The 18,417-nt window shown below is 42.3% G+C and overlaps 1 protein-coding gene across 4 annotated transcripts in view; it reads left to right on the forward strand.

Annotated features, from left to right (window-relative positions):
• Nucleotides 1–1,524: 1,524 nt before the first annotated feature.
• LOC116424729 (protein Skeletor, isoforms B/C) overlaps nucleotides 1,525–18,417 on the forward strand; it is a 91,808-nt gene continuing 74,915 nt past the window's right edge. Inside the window, exon 1 of one of the 4 annotated variants that reach the window (XM_076364961.1) lies at nucleotides 1,525–1,579. The gene's annotated coding sequence lies outside the window, so the exon portion shown is untranslated. Of the gene's footprint in view, nucleotides 1,580–2,066; nucleotides 2,128–18,417 lie in introns of those variants that run through there. The other 3 variants (XM_076364959.1, XM_076364960.1, XM_076364963.1) reach the window with 3 other exon arrangements.

Consider the following 18,417-nt stretch of genomic DNA (forward strand, 5'->3'; position numbering starts at 1 on the left):
TGTTTTTTTAATTTAAATATATCGGATAAAAAATCGAAATTAATATCTACTGTGTCTTAATTTATTTTTAATTACTGTATATTTTATTTCATTCCAAATATAGTTCCTTTGTGTATTTTATAAGCTATATCATGTATTATATATTAACTATTTCACCACGAATGATTAATACGTCTGTTCTTTTCAAAATATTTTCGTAAAGCGAATAACTATTGTTAACAACGAGTCAATTTGTAAAATTGACGATCAGTACAATAAAAATATTCTTCATGAAAACGTCGGTAAAAAGAAATTCTTCGAACTCCTAGGTAAGGAAGTGTTTTTCTTTACCATGGCTAGTCCGCTATTCAAATAAACCTGCAGCATCATCTGTGATAGGTTCTTGACACTGACTTGAAATCGATACAAACGTTATATCCAATATTGGTAATTTACAATAGGTAATAGACACGACTTATCAAGTTGCAGTTTATAGGAATTTTTGTCTAGACTCTAGACTCTATCCTATTCCTCGTCTATGACTAGAGTCAACCCGTACTACCAACATGAGATAGGATCGTTGCCTATATCACCGACCAAAGACAATCATCGATTGAAATATAATTCTTAAACTCGCTACTTTCAATCGTAGAGAGCTTATCACAACGACCACGTATTCTTGATCGGTATTTCAGATCATCGGGTATAAAATCATCGACGATAAAGAGGATACACTGGACAGCCAATGTAAATTTTTACCACATGTCCGGTTACCAATTCCACATTACCTATAAGCTTACCATCAGAGTATAGATAAATATAAATAAATAAATAAAAGTACATTTTCTTTTTTAGTTTATATTAAACCCTTGCTGTACAGTAACAGTGGCACTTGTGATGAAGGTTTCTAGACCAATTGAATAACAATCAATGTTGTTCATTACCCACGGATCAAAGCAAACAACTATTTTGCTATTATCAATATATTACCTTCAAATGAAATTTCCACTTCAAGTAGAATGGACAATTTTCTTGCATTTCTTCCAAATCGTCGATAGTCAAATATTACACAAGCTTGGTAGCGGAAGTAAATAGTAGACCCAGGGGTTAATATTATATTAATATGTATAAATAATAAACAATATTATTAATATTAATATTATAATAATATTATATTAATATAATATTAATATTGTATTATTATATTATTTATATTAATATGACATTTTTCAAACCATCGGACACGAAGCTAAGACGTCCAATTTACCTTGCTTCTCGTCGGTAACGGAACCTCCGACGCGTATCAAAAAAAGTCGTTGCTGGTAAATTACTTATTCGTTAACCTAAAGTCGGTTAGTGTGATAATCTATCTTATACTTCGTCGGATACCAGAATTTTAACAGAATACTACTACCGGCGAGATCTCATATTGATATCACCAGGTACATTGAAAAACTTGTTCACACAAATGAGTACAGATGCCGCTCTATACACTACTCGTTGATACCTCGTTCCAAAGAGTAAGTTAAGGCTCATTACCCGCCCAACCGTTTAGCGCTTATTGTCCTGCTAATCTATGCGACCTGCCAACGCGGAAAAGGTGAGTCCAAAACTGCAAAAACACATGTCAACTGACTAACTTTCTCTCCTCGCCATTCGAATTCGATTAACGTACCATTAAAAATCTCTTTTCATAAAATGTGCTAACAATCATCAGTCACTTGTCCAGCGGTGTCGAAATCACCCGCCATTTGTCATGCGCTTTGATTGTTCCCGCGTCAACGTATCAATCCAATCGCAAATCCATTTGAATCGAGACCATCGGTACGAAAAGAGCATTACGATACCGCTAATAATAAAGTAAGGTAACAGATCTGATAATTAATACCGATAATGATTTGCGCAAGAGAGTTTTAAGTCGCGGAGAATTCGAATTTCATGGCTACGGCAGGGCCGTGCGTGGCCTCGGCCTAGCGGGTGGCCTAGGGCTCGCCGTTCGTTGTCGGCACTGCGACGCGAAAATTCGATTAAAGTTCACGCGCATGGGCCGAAGGAAATCCTGTTTTCTCAAATTTCCCGGAGTCTGTCAGGTGGCACCACGGCGTTCACCGGTCCGCATACGGAGCTAGTGCGATCGGTTTTTGTTAGGTTATAAGAACAAACCACGGGAAGCCCAGACTCTGTCCCCGCGTAGAGATAGGATTCTTGTCAGACGAAAAAAGAAAGGCAACGGTGGCCCCCCTTTGTCGTGTCTACCCCCGTGAGAATTTCGTGAGTGCTTTGAGCTGTGGCGGGCGGTGAGATGGCTGTCTCTCTCTCTCTCTTTCTCTCTTTCTTTCTCTCTACTTATTACTGTATCTCTCTTTCTCTCTCTTACTCTGTCTCTTTGTTTCCTTTCCTCTTTACCTGGTGTTTTACTCTAGATGTTCCGCTGATTAGATGTTCTCGATTAATTGTACACCGATTAACTTGCCTCGCGACACTCGCTCGACACACGGTGCCTCTCTCGATGCACACAATGTGTTGATGCATCCAGGATCAGCTCGTCCGTCTGGATCGGAATTGGAAATAATTCGGATGGAGCATGGTCTCGTTGTATATTTAATCCTTTTGCTAAACCGTTACGATATCGACCGTCAGGAAATTGGTTAACCGTTAACGAATCTATCGCAACGTATCTTCCTCGGTACAAATGGTATTATGATATTAATCGCGTATGTATCCTCGGAAGAACTTTACTGTTTCAATATTCTCCTATTTATCTCGATCAATTTGAAAATCTCGACTAAATGTGCCTTGCTGAACACAGATATCCTTGATTTTTAAGGACCCTGTTTTCTATATTAAATAATCAATTAATCTTTGAAGGAGTTTCGTATCTTACAACGGTACTTCTTCCTTTCCTCTGTTCTAATGTTTGATCGTTGCATCTCAAATGTCGTGTACTCCTCATTTAGTATTGTATTTGTTTATGTCCGTGTTGATTTGCATCTTTACCGAATTATCCCGCGATCGGAATTCGAGCTGCTCCTCTCCGTCCCGTACACACGAATACGTACAACAGGAATGATTATCATTTTGGCTGTTCGGTGTTACTTAGCGCTGTCCCATAGCATAGCTGTCTCGCCCGCCTTGGACTGTTCTCCTTTTGCGTTTCGTTTCCTGCTCGTTGCAACCCTGGTCGGAAGACTTCCCGAATTTCTCGCGAATTGACCGCCAATCCCCGTTCCACCGCGAATGCGCCATAATTGTAGTTTCAGAATACGCTACGGTCAACCAGAAATTTCCGTCTCGACGAACCGCGTCGGATCATAAAATGAACCCGACCGATCGAACGCGATTGCCGGTTAACTCCGTACCATAACATTGTTGTAACGAATCAAAGAAAACCTCTTTATTCTTATTTATTCCTTTGGACAAAGGAATTCCGTGATCGTCGCAACGTCTACATTCACAGTCCACGTTCGCTGACCATCGGAGAGTACTCTTCAATATCCTCTTAAAAATACTGGTACCTATACACACTTAAGTTGCTTATTAAACTGAAAACGAATACGACCCGACGAAACGAATGCACACGAAGAACGAATCCACACCAACGTTTCAAAACGATCAAAAAATCAAGTTGTCCCGTTTAACTCACGAATCATCCTTTTAATCGAGTCAATTTGAAATTTTCTCTACCCGACCAGTATTCGGCTCAATGTTCTCAAGCAAGTAGTTAACATTAGAACTATCATTCCTGATTTTTTTTGTTACAATTACTGAAAAGGCACAGATGCTTCTGTGAGAAATCGTTAAAGAAGTTGATTTAGTACTACTTATACTGAAATATAAGCCAGCTGGAACCTTAATAAATACACAGAAGTTTTATAAAGAAATTTCGAAAAGTCTGAAGTGCTTGGTAGTTTCAGTGTTAATTGCGTTGTTGTCCTGCGAGTCGGCTGACTTCACCAACTCGGCATTGACCACACGCGAGCCATGAGATCGCGTTTCGATAGGAAGAGGACAATTCAACCATGTTTTTGCTCCGCCGTCGGGCATGATGTCGCGGTCTCGGATCGTCAGCCCTCAGGGGGGGTTTGGTTTATTGATTTCTCCTCGCTGTGTTTTCTTAGATGCTCCTGTGTCACGCTCCGCTCGAAATTAGGCCAAGATCGAGTCTGTCCTGCGACGGACGAAGAGAAAGATAGATAGATAGCTAGATAGAGAGAAACAGAGAGAGACAGAGAGAGAGAGATAAAGGAGAAGAGGGAATGAGAGAGGAAAGGAGAATAAAGAGGATGAGTCCTGAACGTCGGATATTTCACGGGGAAAATTCGCGTGAACACCGTCGGCCGGGCCGTAAGAGTTAATCGTTTATTGATTCCGCGCGATTTCGAATGTGCTGCCCTATCCCGTTCTATATCCGATGCACTATTCCATTCGGCCCGTGTTCCGCGCGGATCTGCGCGCAGCGACCGTGCTCCTCTGGCCATTTTGGTGTGCGTATACATTATGATGCAAGGAATCGTAGCGGGTAGATGTTTATGTACAGTGCCGTTCGTAATTAGTCCGACCGCCGATCAGCCGAGGCATGTTGACGAGTTTAACCCTTCTTTCTTCCATGCACACTGGTTTCGGAAACTGTATGCTACGTGTCCATCGAACAGAATAGGAGTCTAGTGTTGTTCGAGTAATTATGAACGGCACTTGGAAACTCTATGGAACATTTCACACGACACAATGTACAGACCAGCCGGTATGATTACACACATTATCTCATCGATACAGTGCTGTTTCATTAACATGTTTTTCTAGTGTTTAGATTTGTATTATTTGCGTTTGCGGTTGTGACATGCTCGTGCTCATTATTACATATACTTGTGTGCAATAATTGTTTATTATAATAATATTTTTATAGCATTTCATTTTATATATTTATAATGTGTCTCGGACGTTAGAGGATTCTCAGGGTTGTTTAATAATAATTCAAGGGTTATCAATATCACGATTAATATGTTTCGATAATGTTTATTCTTCTATCGTTTAAAGTCGCGTCTATAATACTTGCGATAGTGTTTATTCTTCTATCATTTGAAATCACGTTTATAATTATTGGGGTGCTCGTTTTATGTTAATTCGAAGGGTTGGAATTATGATACACCGGGAACCGGTAATGAAGCGACGGAAAAAGCGAATAAGAATCGTGTATCCGCGGTTCCCAATGGAAGGGGCAGCGACGGTCACGCGCGGGGCGGTCTTTTTTCTCGGAAGGGGGTGGGAATTACTGGGCGAAACGAATGAAATTAAGCCATATGGTTATATCGCTGGGGTGTGCTCGGCCCGATACGCGGCGCGGCGCAACTGGTTGATTTATCGGTGCTTTCGCGTAGCGAAAACTAGCAAGAAGGCCGAATTGGATTACGCTGTGTGCACAAATTGCTTTATTCAAATGCAATTTAGGGGTCGCGCGTCTTTCGCAGACTGTAAAGGAGAGTTTAAAGAGGCCATTGTGTTAGACGCCGTTTCCCACGTACACACGCTCCGATCTTTATCGATTTCCTTTACCCTCTCTGAACAGTGTTGACTGTCAATTCGAAAGAAGTAGCGAAACTTCGAGGACCGTTAACCCTTTTCGATAGCGGTGACTTCGAGAAGCATCAATCGGTTTTCCATTATGCACCCTCGTTACGATTTTAAACATAAATGTTCCGGTATTAACTGAAATTTATTGAAATATCTCTTCATTCACCGTTACTTTCTACTAATATTAACTCTTCCAGAAGTGTCCTTGATTCCTTTCAAATCACAGTTCGATAAACCACTTTATTCATTCATTTATCATTCTACAATCACGAAGAAGGGTTAGCTAACTTTACATGAAATATGTGACAGTTTTATCGAAAATTATATCAACAAGTTCTAAACCCTGTAAAACTGAAGAACATCTCGAACATTGAGATTTAGAGATTCAACGCTAAACGTACCAGCACTTTATATATAACTCCCTTCTAGTTAGCTAAGTAATTTATAAAATAAGGGCAAACAAATTAAACGAGCAATGTTTCTAGTAAAACCTTAAATGAAATGAAAGACAAAGACTGACGAACCGATTAATCTGACAATATAAGAATTCATAGAAAGTTCAATGGGCGACAGAAAAAGGAACATTTTAAATGAAATTTTAAAATCAACCGGTTGCGGTACGTTTAGTATTAAGAATTGCTAATCTGGAATCATTCCAGATTCGTGTAGTCAGCTAAGGAAACGTCTACGTTCTAATCCAATCTTAAAATGTCGATGAAACAGGTGGCACAGTTGCTTTACGTAACGAATTTCGAGGGAATCGAGCCAGATTTAATCGACTTCCGTCGACGACATTGCGTCAAACCCTTTCACGTCCTCTTGGTGTTGACCTTTCGGGACTCGTAGGTGGACGTTAGAATTATCCCCACCCTATACATTATCGTCACGGTGTGTCGATGCTCTTCCTTCTGGGAGGAATGCTCCGTGCTGATTACGTCGCAATACGTCACTGAACGTCACGAGCGTGGCGCGCGTGGGTGGAGCTAAATTTCCGTCGAACCGCGGAATTTTTCCACGCGCTGGAAACAAAGTGAAAACCAGCTACGTGGGGGCGAACGAACTTCAACTGACATTTGCGCAGGCTTTTTAATAACTTTTCACGTCGAACAGCTGCACGTGGGCGGCGGTGACCGCTCAGCTGATACCGACCGCCGACGACGGACGCGTTAGCCCTTTGCTGTTCTGTGCGGATGTAGACTTGACATTCAATTTTATTCGATAGAATTTTATCAATTCCGTCTGTAATTATGTATGATACTATAATTACATTGTGCATAAATATCTACAATTTCGATGCTCGTCAAACGTTCTAAAATGTGTTATCAAAGTTCCACGTTGAACACTAATCGAAGTGAATAACGTTGTCGCAAGTTTCAAAGTGGAAAATTAAAGATTTGTCTTAGTTTGTACTATAGCAGAGTTCTTCTTTTATGTAGGTTTTAAACAGATATTCTACGTTGAATTTTGTTGTATATAATTAATCCCTTGACTTGTGACTTCTTCCAAAACTTTAAAGGTACTTTTTAAGTCAGTGTGTGGCGACTAATAAGTCAGTAGTAGTATATAAACATATACTATGTATCGTAAATGTATACACATTATTTCTGACTTTTATTTTAACGCTAGAACTACCGAGCGTTTAATACGATTGGCATGTAATCCTTATAAAAATTGTCACGATAAATTATTTTCAGTTTCTCCAGACATTCATTGTAGCATCCAAGTGAACCTATTTACTTTCAAGATCATTTCGAGTATTCATTGCTTTGAGGATATCAATGCTTAAAAAACTAAGGAATCAAAACCAGTGATTTTGACTGATAGGGTACTTTTAGTGTTAACACGCTGAATACCATGGCGGTCGCCGGTGACCCCAACCAAATCGTATTACTATAGTTCAATTAAACGATAATTATTTGAAAACATTTCTATATTACAAACAATGCTGCCTAATTCGATGACATTCAGCTAGAGGAACGTGCAATAATAATAACGCAATTCAATCGAATGATTTAATACTCTATTTTTTTCATTTTCTGTACTTTGCTGTACAAAATCAATCTCGCATTCAACCTGTTAACATAGTAAGAGAACTCTACTGGTCAGTCACGACAGAAAAGTATACCGGGTTGTCAAGGGTTAACCGTGCTTATTCAGGACTCGAAGCCAGAGATTTACCCTCGTAATTCCGAACGTTAGGAAACACTTTAGCGAATCACTAGTCACCGCGTCTCCCCACGATCGGAATCGCTAGGTCTTCTTCTTCCCTTTGACTCGCCGCCCTTTCCGATATCCTCCGGAGGGCCGGACTTTATCCACGATTTATTTAAACTGCGATCGTCCCTCGGTTATAATATCGTACAGTGAGTTCGTACTTTCTCTTTCGCGAGGAGTCCACTTTCCTTGGACCTCGGTGGTCCTAAATTGTTCGCGGAAGTCGGAAAATAGGGGTGGATCGGAGGAAAATAATTCAGCGATCGACCGTTACCGAGGGAGTCCGGGAAATTCATTGATTGCAGGGAATCGGAAACTTTCTTTCGATTTAATTCTTTCGATCGCCGCCGATAGATTCCTCGATACTCTATTTCACACCGTTTGCAAGATGAAATATTAACGAGGTTTTTTTATTAAGTTCTCGACGTGTAACGATGATTCTACGAAAATTGGTGTTACTCATTCGTTGAACACAGGTCGAAGGAAAGGAACATTTTACTATTATACACGTTTTAAACTTCACTTCTCGTAAATTGTTAATAGCGAAGTAATAGAGAAATGAACTGATTGATAAAATAAATCTGATCTCCATGATCACGGATAAAATCCTGCTTAACACTTAAAGCGTCGAGTATAATATTAAAATGAAAAAGTATATTTGCTTTCTCATCCACTAGATAAAGTGAAAGGATAGCAGGAAGAAGTGGTTTATGGAAAATGGAAGTAGAAGCTTCAAAGTTTATAAGGATCAGTCAAAATGTTATACGATTTCCTATTACAGAGTTCTAATAGTTCAAAGATCGTCAATTTTTCGATTACAGTCTGATTATCCCTTAACTTTATGGAACAGTGTACGTTCATCATGTTTAAAAAGCGTTTCATTATTCTATTCTATACAAGAAAAAACACAAAAATGGCACTTATTTAAGTAAATGGGACCCATTTCCACAAGACGCGACGCTCAAAGTGTTAACATTACGCGGAAGATTCTCGCGGACTGCTCGCGTGAGACGAGGCGCACGGTTAACATTGAATAAGAACTCGTAGTGGTGCGGGCACCGTGGCCAGGTCACCAGGTATAATGCAACTTTTCACTAGATTTCACTTTTGCCAACTCTTACTTAGCCGGGGCGCGATATTATTCGTCGTTTGTATCGGCGTGGAAACTTCGCCCATTTCCCGCGCCACAAATCATTTCAGCGCGCGCCGGCCCACGGTTTAATGGCAGCAGCCCTTAAAGTACGGCGCGAGCTATCGCCGGTGAATTCTCTGTCGCGTATAAAGAGATGTATAGCCGGAGGCGTTGTCGCGAACTAACCTCCCCCCTCGGCCCCCGGATAAACGGTAAATTCATTTCGATCGGAATCAGTGAACGCGTCATTTTTTAACCCGCCACCCTCCGCCTTTCTTCAACCCCCCTCGCCGGGAAAATAGGTTGGCCGAAATGTCTTCTCGTTTTGTTCCGATACGGAGTTCGTACATAAATAGACACCGTAAAGAAACGAACGAATACGCTGAAATTTGGCAATAAACTTTTTGATAACACTGTTGGCAGTGTGTCGTTTCGTTCATCTTAATTTTTCCAGTGAAATGCACCGTTTTTATAGATCTCAATGTTCCAAAGATTTTGAAAATCTTGAGATTTAGTTATAATATTCTTGTTTTAAGATCTTAAGATTTAATTGTAATATTTCTGTTTTAAGATTTTAATATACAAAACTAATACGTTTATAAATTGTCAGTCAGAACTTTGAACTTAACTGACACAGAAACACTTTGCGTACAGATATAGAACACTGCTCAAAGAAGTACATAGACAGCTCACGAAACTTCTATTAACTCCAATATACTATTTCCCCTCGGCCTGTCACGAAATACAAACCCAAATAACCCAAAATAACCCAAAAAAAGAACCATCGATCTAAACAATTCACAACAATTCGAACACCCGCAACAAACACCGAAATTCCCGAGACTTCTCAACTCTCCCGCCACCCGTTACACCGTCCAGGATTAATCGTATCCGCGAGCCCTCCTTTATCTCGTTTCTAAAGCTTCCGCGGGTGGATTGGGAATATTACGTTACCGTTCGGCGTCGCGTCGCGCCGTGACGTCGCAGGATCTTTATCTTCATCCTTTCCGGGCCGTTTTTCCCGTTCGAGGCAAGGGCAAACGTCGTTTCCCGTCCCGGCGAGCCGTTCCTCCGGTCTTCCACCGGCGTGTTCCGTCGATAGCGCAGCGCATTATTATTCGCTCGACGTCGCCGCGAGTGCAAGTAAGAAGCGTAAACACCGTTGTTCCGGTTAGAGTCGGCCGGGGGTTGAAACGCGGCGCGAGAGGGCGGACGGGCGCGGACGGATATTTACGAGGAAAATTACGACGAGTGGAACAGGATCATTTCTCGGTCGTTATTGAGCCGGCGGCGGCGAAAATCGTTAATCAAACTGCGCTTGAAATGGAACGACGCCGTGGGTCTAATAACTCGGTCTCTTCTTCTCTCGGAGCTAGACAGAATAGGCTTCGCCGCCCGCTCAATGGAAGAAGTCAAGGCGTCGTATTACCGTACCCACCCCCTGGCCCCCTCCAACCCTCCTCGCTATCCAACCCTCCAATGATGTCCCGAAACGAGAAAGTCTTCGTTATAATGTCGGACTGTTACGTGAACGGAGGGCTCGTGTATAACGCCATTGTATCGTCCGGATAATAGGGATATTAAATTCCGCGCGACTCACTCGCGGATATCCCGCGGAACGATAAAAATATCCGCGGGACCGTTTATTAAAGTTGCTGGGCTACCGAGGCTGCTCCGCGGGATCGAAAATCCTTCCCGCGAGGGAAAACGATACACTCGTTCGGGATTTCGATACAGCCTTGGCCGCCTATCCAGCCAGGCCACGGGAAAGATGGAGGCAGACAGTTACCTCGCGAGCCGAACCAAACGGCGCGAGAGGCGCCGATAGCGGAATTAGGTTCAATACCACCCAGAGACAGCTTTATCTTTTCGCGGTGGTCCGATAAACTTTGCCCGGCTACCCGTTGACTAATGACGGAGCGCGTTTGGGCGAATGTTTCGCGCGGGGTTTCGGGGGTTGGAATGTTGGATTCACTTTTTTTGTCTGTGAAGATTTTTATTTTTGATTCGATGGTAAAGATCGGGAAGCTGTGTTCAGTAGGGTACATTTAGGGTTACATTCGTTTGCCACTCGGTTGTAATTATAACTACAAGAAATGTTTGATTCACTTCTTTTCATTGACCGAGGAATCTAGGTATTTTTATGTTGTCTAATAGAAGTGTTCCGATTTTGTCTATGAACATTTTTATTTTTGATTCGGTAGTAAAAATGAGGAGGCTCAGATCAGTAGTGTAAATTTAAGGTTAAATTCGTTTACACGCACATTTTAAGTATATTTTCTTATATTGTTCATGAACAATTGAAACGGTTCATTCAGGAGATAAAATTCTGTTTCAAGGGCAGTAGGGTAAATTAAGGGCAAAATTCTATTTCGTCAGTGCTGTTCGAAGCAGTCGCTATGGAATTAATGTTTGCATTGAATTTAGGAAAATAATTGAAAGAAGAGCGATGCTCTTATGACTATGGGATTACACAATAAACTCCATCCTACTTTTCCGTCGCGAATCGATATACACGCAGCATTGGTCCGCCACGGGAATCAGGGCACGGCGATGCCGATAAGATGTTCCCAGCAGGACTCGAGGACGTTGCAAGTCTGAAACTCGACTCGTCCGGGGGATGTAATCGACGTTTCTCGCGACGCGTTTGATCCCATCGCTGACGGATGCAGCGGAAGTAAAGCCACCTATACAAGTTGAAACATGTTATGATGCATGCATCGCTACAAGTGATGGGTTCGAGTCTTTTCTACTTTTTATACATGTTCAGATACTTGTATACTCTATATTTAATCTGTACACTTTAACTCTTTGTAGACGGAGATTCTATAAAATATACGAAACCTTTAGCAGATAATGTTACATTATATACCAATTGCTTAAATCATAGAAAAAAATTACGTATTGGTCTCTTGCTGTTCGAGTAATCAAATCATTCGTCCGCGACTTAGTCTTCCAAATACGAACATTTCATTTCACCGAAAGGTCCGGAAAAGATTAATCTTATCGCTGCACCCCTATCACCGCAAATTCTCATTAACCACCACAATACTCCTCTCATTATCGATACTAATTTGCTAGTCGTCAATACGGTCACACGTAACTATAAACGTAAAACTATACACAAAACACGTGAGACACTCTTCTTAACCCTATGGTCGTCCTCGTCTTATCTGCAACCAACTGCAGTTTTCTCTATATATACCAGCAGCATGTACCATAACGTGTAGAGGCCTTAACACTATGTTCGCAGAGTCAATTTGACGCGTATTGAATTTTACAGTGTATATGATCACATTAACCTTGATTGACGCAATATACCAATAGACACTTCAATTATCTATGTTCAAACCTCTAACTTCCAAAACCCGAATGGACGAACATGAATTCTTCTAAGAGCAATAAACTGAACCGAACAATAAATATCCGTAAACCCAATGTTAATGTAATCCAATGGAAAGGTTCACTTCGCGATATTTACTTCTTACATCCCGATGAAAGCTCGGACAAGTGGGATGCATTTAGCGTCCAGGTAACAAAACGCTGAAAGAAATTGTGTTGTTCGCGCAAGAGATGCTAGCTCGTGATAGATTCGCACAAGTGTATCGCCGTATGAGAGCGGCCTAACTCGATAGCGTTTTGGGTCATCCAGGGCCGTACGGGAAAGGAAAGGAGCCCCCGTTCGCCGAAGGTTGCGTCCTACTTCGAACGTCGCGATGCCCCGGGTGGGAGCGCAACAGAAAAGCGTCGGCCAGGATAAGGACTGGGTGGATCTACCGGGCAGGAGAGGGAGAAAAAAACTCTACCCGCGAGAGAAAACCGAATCAATAAACCTACGATCTCGCCTCCGGCCTCCTGCCTTCTCCTGCCTTGCACCTACTTATGTAACTAGGCGAGCAGTTACGAACCCCTTCGAGCCGCACGCTCGCATCAACCGCCCGGCCGGCCCGCCGCGAATTACCCGTGACCCGTTCGGATAATTAACGCGTCCACTGCTACGAGATTCTTTAGAATTTTATAATTAGGTATATCATTTATTCCTTCGTGGCGATGATGGATAGTAGCAATCGAGCGATTCAAGGAAATGGATCTATAGACTTGCGGACATTTTTTAGTCAATCGTTTTTAACTAATTGTCACGTGTCTGTGAATGTTCTTTTAGAATCTCGTTTTCGAGAGGTATGTAAGTAGTAACTGGAATATGTGAATGTATTGAAGAAACTGAAACTTATGACGTGGTTTATTTAATTCCATTAGGTTGTATTAGTATCTATTTATTTACGCTATTATATTTGTCTTTCTTTTTTTTCTTTTTGGCGTCGTTCTTCGTTTCTCTTGGAGTATATGATTATTGCGAATTTGTTAGGTGCATCCTCCCTTTGTGACTATTAATCGTTTATTGGTCGCTGAGGGTAATTTCCGTGACTGTCTTCGTGTACCATTGGAATTCTCGATATCTCTGTAGAATGAATTTCCCGTTTCTTGTTTTACCGGTGCTGCAACTGTGAGCGTGCTTCTGCCGGAAGTTATTAGCCCTTCGCTTTGGAATATCGAGTTAGTTTTGTGGTAAAGAGCTTATATTGAACTTAATGAATATGTTTTGTAGTAAATATAAATAACTTTCAATTTCGGAATACGTATGTTACTTTTCTTTTTGTTGAGAAACTCTTTACTGTAAGATGACTCGTGTGAGTTTAATTATAGAAAGAAAGCTGTACGGAGGGGGGTTGAATAAATTGATTTATCTATGATTTATTATCCTTTACAAACTTGTTCCAAATTATCGAGATTGGTATTATTTTCCCGTGATTTACACACAACATCGTCTAACTTCGAATGTTAATATCCTCCTTTCAGAGTCCCAAATTAACAGAATATTCAAAACACATTGGGGTAAATACTGAACCATTTGATTCAATGTATCGCATAATAATTCCTTATGCAACATCGTAGCATTTTAACGAGGGGCGGGCTGGTTATTAGGGGTTGAACATTTCCAATGAATTTAATGATCGTGTTAGGGCGCAAACGGCGTCCCGCGTTCTTTCTCGGATTCAAAGAGGGGGCGGGATAACACCCCGAAGGTGTTCCGGCAATGACCAATTTCATATCGCCCTCCCGCGGACGTTGGACGAGGGGCGCGCGTAGCCCGCGGCGGGAATCTGATTATGTAGCATTTATGATCTTGCGTGTTTGACGACGAACAATCTGGAATCGGATACTTTTTATTGCTGCCCGCATTAAACAAATGTTTGTCCAAAAAAAATTGTTCTATTGCAATCAGAATTTATCTTCTTATTTGCTAACGTATTTAAAAAATTGTACAAATAATCCTTTATTAGCGTGTTCTCGCAATAACTATAACCGTCTTCTCAAACCCCAAAATAATATTATCTTTTCCAACAATCAATTATTCATTTTTTCAAATAAACCTCTTTTCATTTTTCCCTAATTTTTTACTTTCTCAACTGTGACCGATAAAACTACTTTAATTACAAATTCAAGCAACACAAAGTTTATGCTTGTTAAATTTCATTTAAAACCTGCACCACGAGTCTGACACATCGTTATACGGTAAGGAGTTAATGTTATTACACATGAAAAATTTCTAAAACTCAATTCCACAGTTAACCGGTCGGCAACCTAACTCACTCGGCCGGCGGAGCGAACTTCACCGCGGACGGGGTTTTTCAAAGTCAAAGGCAGTCGAAGGAGGGGTTGACAAAGTATGCGAAAATTTCCAACCAGGGGATTGAAACTAAAATTCGATCGGCCGGGCGTTACTTCATTTTCTGCCCGGACAATTACTGTAATTCACGCTCACGGCAGCCAGACACCGTGGCAATTGTTACTCCTCTTTGTTCGCCCGGAGACATTGTTCTCTCATTACTGCAGGATGTCACGGGGGTTTCGATTTCCGCGGTAAATTTAAATCCTTCTACTTCTCTCGTTCGACAGCTTGTTAGCTTTAGAATCTCCCTCTCCCTTTCTCTCTCTCTCTCTCTCTCTCTCTCTCTCTCTCTCTATCTCTGTTTCTCACGTCCTCTCTTGCCCGCGGCCTGAGTAATTACCGGCCGGGCCGGCGTATCTATCCTCGAGTTATTTTCGAAGATAAATCCCACCGCGAATTATTCCGTCGCGCGACTACGCGCCGTTCCTTGGAACAATATTTGCGGCCGGATTAATGGCCCTATCCTCTCGTTCTGAAAGAACCGAAGGATCCATTAATTCGACGATTCTCCGAATCCGATTTCAGGGATCGAATCGATTCCCCGTTGTCCGTGGGATGGGGTATCGAGACTTTGTCGTCGATCGGTGCTTCGGCGATTGGCAACAATGTCATCCGAGGAATTGGAGACAAAAATTGCTTGGACACTTTAATACGTATCTAACAAACATACTTTTTTGCATTGGAGGGGGATATCTTTTAAGTAATAACGTGTATTTCGTGTATTTCTTTCTTCCTTTCTTCACCGGTGGTGTTCTTAGCAAAAATTATCTAGTTTGATGATATATGTTTTATAGTCGTAAATTTTAATAGAAAAACGTTGACTATTTGAAACAAACGTAGATGGTATCTACAGGAAGAACTCGGAAGAGGGTAGTCAACGTGTTAAGCATTTCAACTTCATTTATTTCGATTCGAAAGAACGAGAATCATTCGTTTACTGTAATACAGCTTGTAGAAGAGACTCCCTCGCGTGATCGAATGAAATATTTGGTTAGCTATATTGTCTACAGTCTGTTACACAAATACAGTGGCCACGTGCCGCGCGAGTGCAGCTTCAAAAGACTGCCGGCGAGGGGAAGATATTAAACTTCTGACATAACGCCGCGACCGGTGGGAGCGTATAACCAACTGCAATTTCAAGAAGAATGCAAAAATGGTTGTCCTGTCTACCTTAACGTCCCAGGGATGCAATTTTTCGTAAACTCCGCGAGACTATAGTTCTCCATAGATTCTTCTGCTCATTTTCATCATTGAACACTTTCCAAATTGATCCAAAAGCATCCGAAAACGTTCCCAAAACCGATCTGCCGCAAAATCTCGCAAACTTTCACTCCTAAAGCAAAGTTCGCACTGCTCGAACGAATTCTACCGCAAAAGAGCGAGAATCCCCTTCGTGGTAGCTCCTCGCGCATTCCAAACTATCGAGTCTCGATCGAGTGGGCCCTCGAGGATCAAACTTACACACCATTCCCTTTTCCTTCTACCCTTTGAGCACAGTCGGTCTTGTCGCGCGAGGTCGCTCCCGTTTTAGGCGGGATAAAGGTCGTCGCCCATTCAACAGGACGGCAGCGTTCGCGGAATCTTCTTCCTGATTAAGTAGCCATCTTCCTCGATATTATTGTAGCCATTTTTTTACAATCCTCTGGGGTACGATTTAATAAGGAAAAAACCAGGTCATAATTACAGCAACCGGTATCTCACTCGTGTTGCGACTTCGAGTCATGTTCCATCCAAAATTTTGATCGCAAGTGACAGTCGTCAAAGTAGGGGTTAATAATAAATTTTCATATTTTTACGAGATATCTGATACCTTTGACGCGTGGGTAGATAAACGTTGTACTACTGCACTTCTAAATGTGCTGCTAAATAGGCAACAGTTCCGAATATGTCGATGATGATCTGCCACTGGACTGTTAAATAGGCGACGACCTTATTCTCCTTTAGAATTCCTTCTCCGTTGCAAGCCGAGATTCTCAGCAAATGCCGGACGAAACTCCGCGCATTCCCTATCCTATTTAGTTGCTCTAAATAACTTATTTACGTTCCATATGAATAAACTATTACTTGTCCATTATCAACCTCTAACCTCTATTCCAACCGTCGAGAGAGGATCAAATTCTTCTCTCCCTAAATTATCAAGGATAAAGTAGTTACATCAAGCACAATTGCAGAAGAAATCACGGGACAAGGGGTTAAAGGTCGCGCCTCATTTCCTCCCGCGCCGCGCGTAGAGATATCATTTTCGGGTCGCGCTCTCGCGCGAGCGGTTCGGAAATCGCGCGGCAAAGCGCGAGATACCCGGCTCGGTTGTCGACGTTGCCGCTCGCGCGTCGCTCGGGGTAGGACGGGAGCAAAAAAAGGGTGGACGGACTACTAGGCAGAAGTAAATAAGACAAAGGGAGGGGGTTGGCCGGAGGAGGGGGTGAATCGACGCGCGTGTAAGTACGTGTGCGGTGCACGAGAGAAGAAGAGAGAGGCAGAGAGAGCTTTTCAAGGGAGCGACGACGTGTGCGCGCGGGAAACGCGAGAGAGCCCGTGCGCGCCGGCTGGCTGCGGACAAAAGCGTGGCTCGAGCTTTTTTAATTGTGTCCCTCCTACACCTGCTACCCCCGGTGCCCGGCCTACACCCCATTCAAACCCCACCTTTCCGCCCTCGCCCCCGACACCTTTCCACGTGGCCCCATTACGTTTTCTTTCTTTTTTTCTTTCACTTTTCCTCTCTTTCTTTTCCCTTCTTTCTTTCTTTCTTTCTTTCTGTCTTTCATTTTGTCTTTCTTTCTTTTTGCCACGTTGCGCGCCGTCCTTCCGTGAATCGGCTCGGTTTTATCGGAGTATCGCTCGACTTACCCCCCAAGGACGGGGCCGTATCGTCCGTGAAACCAGGACGTTTCTACGGATTCAGCAGGGGAGGGGCTCCGGCGACGGTGTGATGAGAGGAGGGTAGGGGGGGACGCATGAATCGTCGAGATAGAATTTTATTTTTCCATAGACGTGCCATTTATGCCGGCGCGTTTCGAACCCGGCCGGGAAACGATACCGAAACGATTCCGTGGGCGGGGGTGTTTGAGAGGATGGGCGGAGATTCTCCTTCTGGCCGCGTACCGTTTGTTTCATTCGGATTTTTGAGATTCTGTTGAAATTGTCGATGAAAGGAGTGGAATTTGTTTGTTAGGTCTAGTTTGATTGATTAGAGTTTTACGGTGTAGATTGGATTCTTGATGTTTTCTGGAAATGGAGGTTTACCTATGTATTTCTATGTATTTATGAAAATCTTTAAGTCGTAAAAACGAGAAGCACTATTGTGTTCGATCGTTTCGCTGATACGCTACTATGAATTACAAGGTTTCAAAATATTTAATACAATAATTTAGGAGATACAGAACGGAAGAGGTTAAACTTAAAATCGATTATAGTGTTTGCACCTCGTAGCTACTGTTGGATTCGGCAAGACTCATTGCGAGGAATCCGGTTGCGGGTAATTTAAAATTCAGGATTGTCCTTTCTTACGTCGCACGAACGAATTCCCTTCCCGCCGAGGAAATGACAGTAAGAAAGAGAGAGAGAAGGAGAGAGAGTGAAAGAGAAAGAGAAAGGGAAGCCGACATCAATCGCGCGTGGAACGACGGAAGGGGATAGACGATCGAACGAGGGAGGGTTGGATATGTTATTACTTTTTGCCACGCGCGAAGCCGATACGGACAGCGAGGAGATGATGATGCGATTTCCTCCTGGCGGAAACGAATTTACGAAACCTCCGAATAACCGGCTCGCGGGAATAGAGGAACTGCCGCCG

Source organism: Nomia melanderi, chromosome 2 (genome assembly GCF_051020985.1).
Source record: "Nomia melanderi isolate GNS246 chromosome 2, iyNomMela1, whole genome shotgun sequence".
Classification (NCBI taxonomy): Eukaryota; Metazoa; Arthropoda; class Insecta; order Hymenoptera; family Halictidae; genus Nomia; species Nomia melanderi.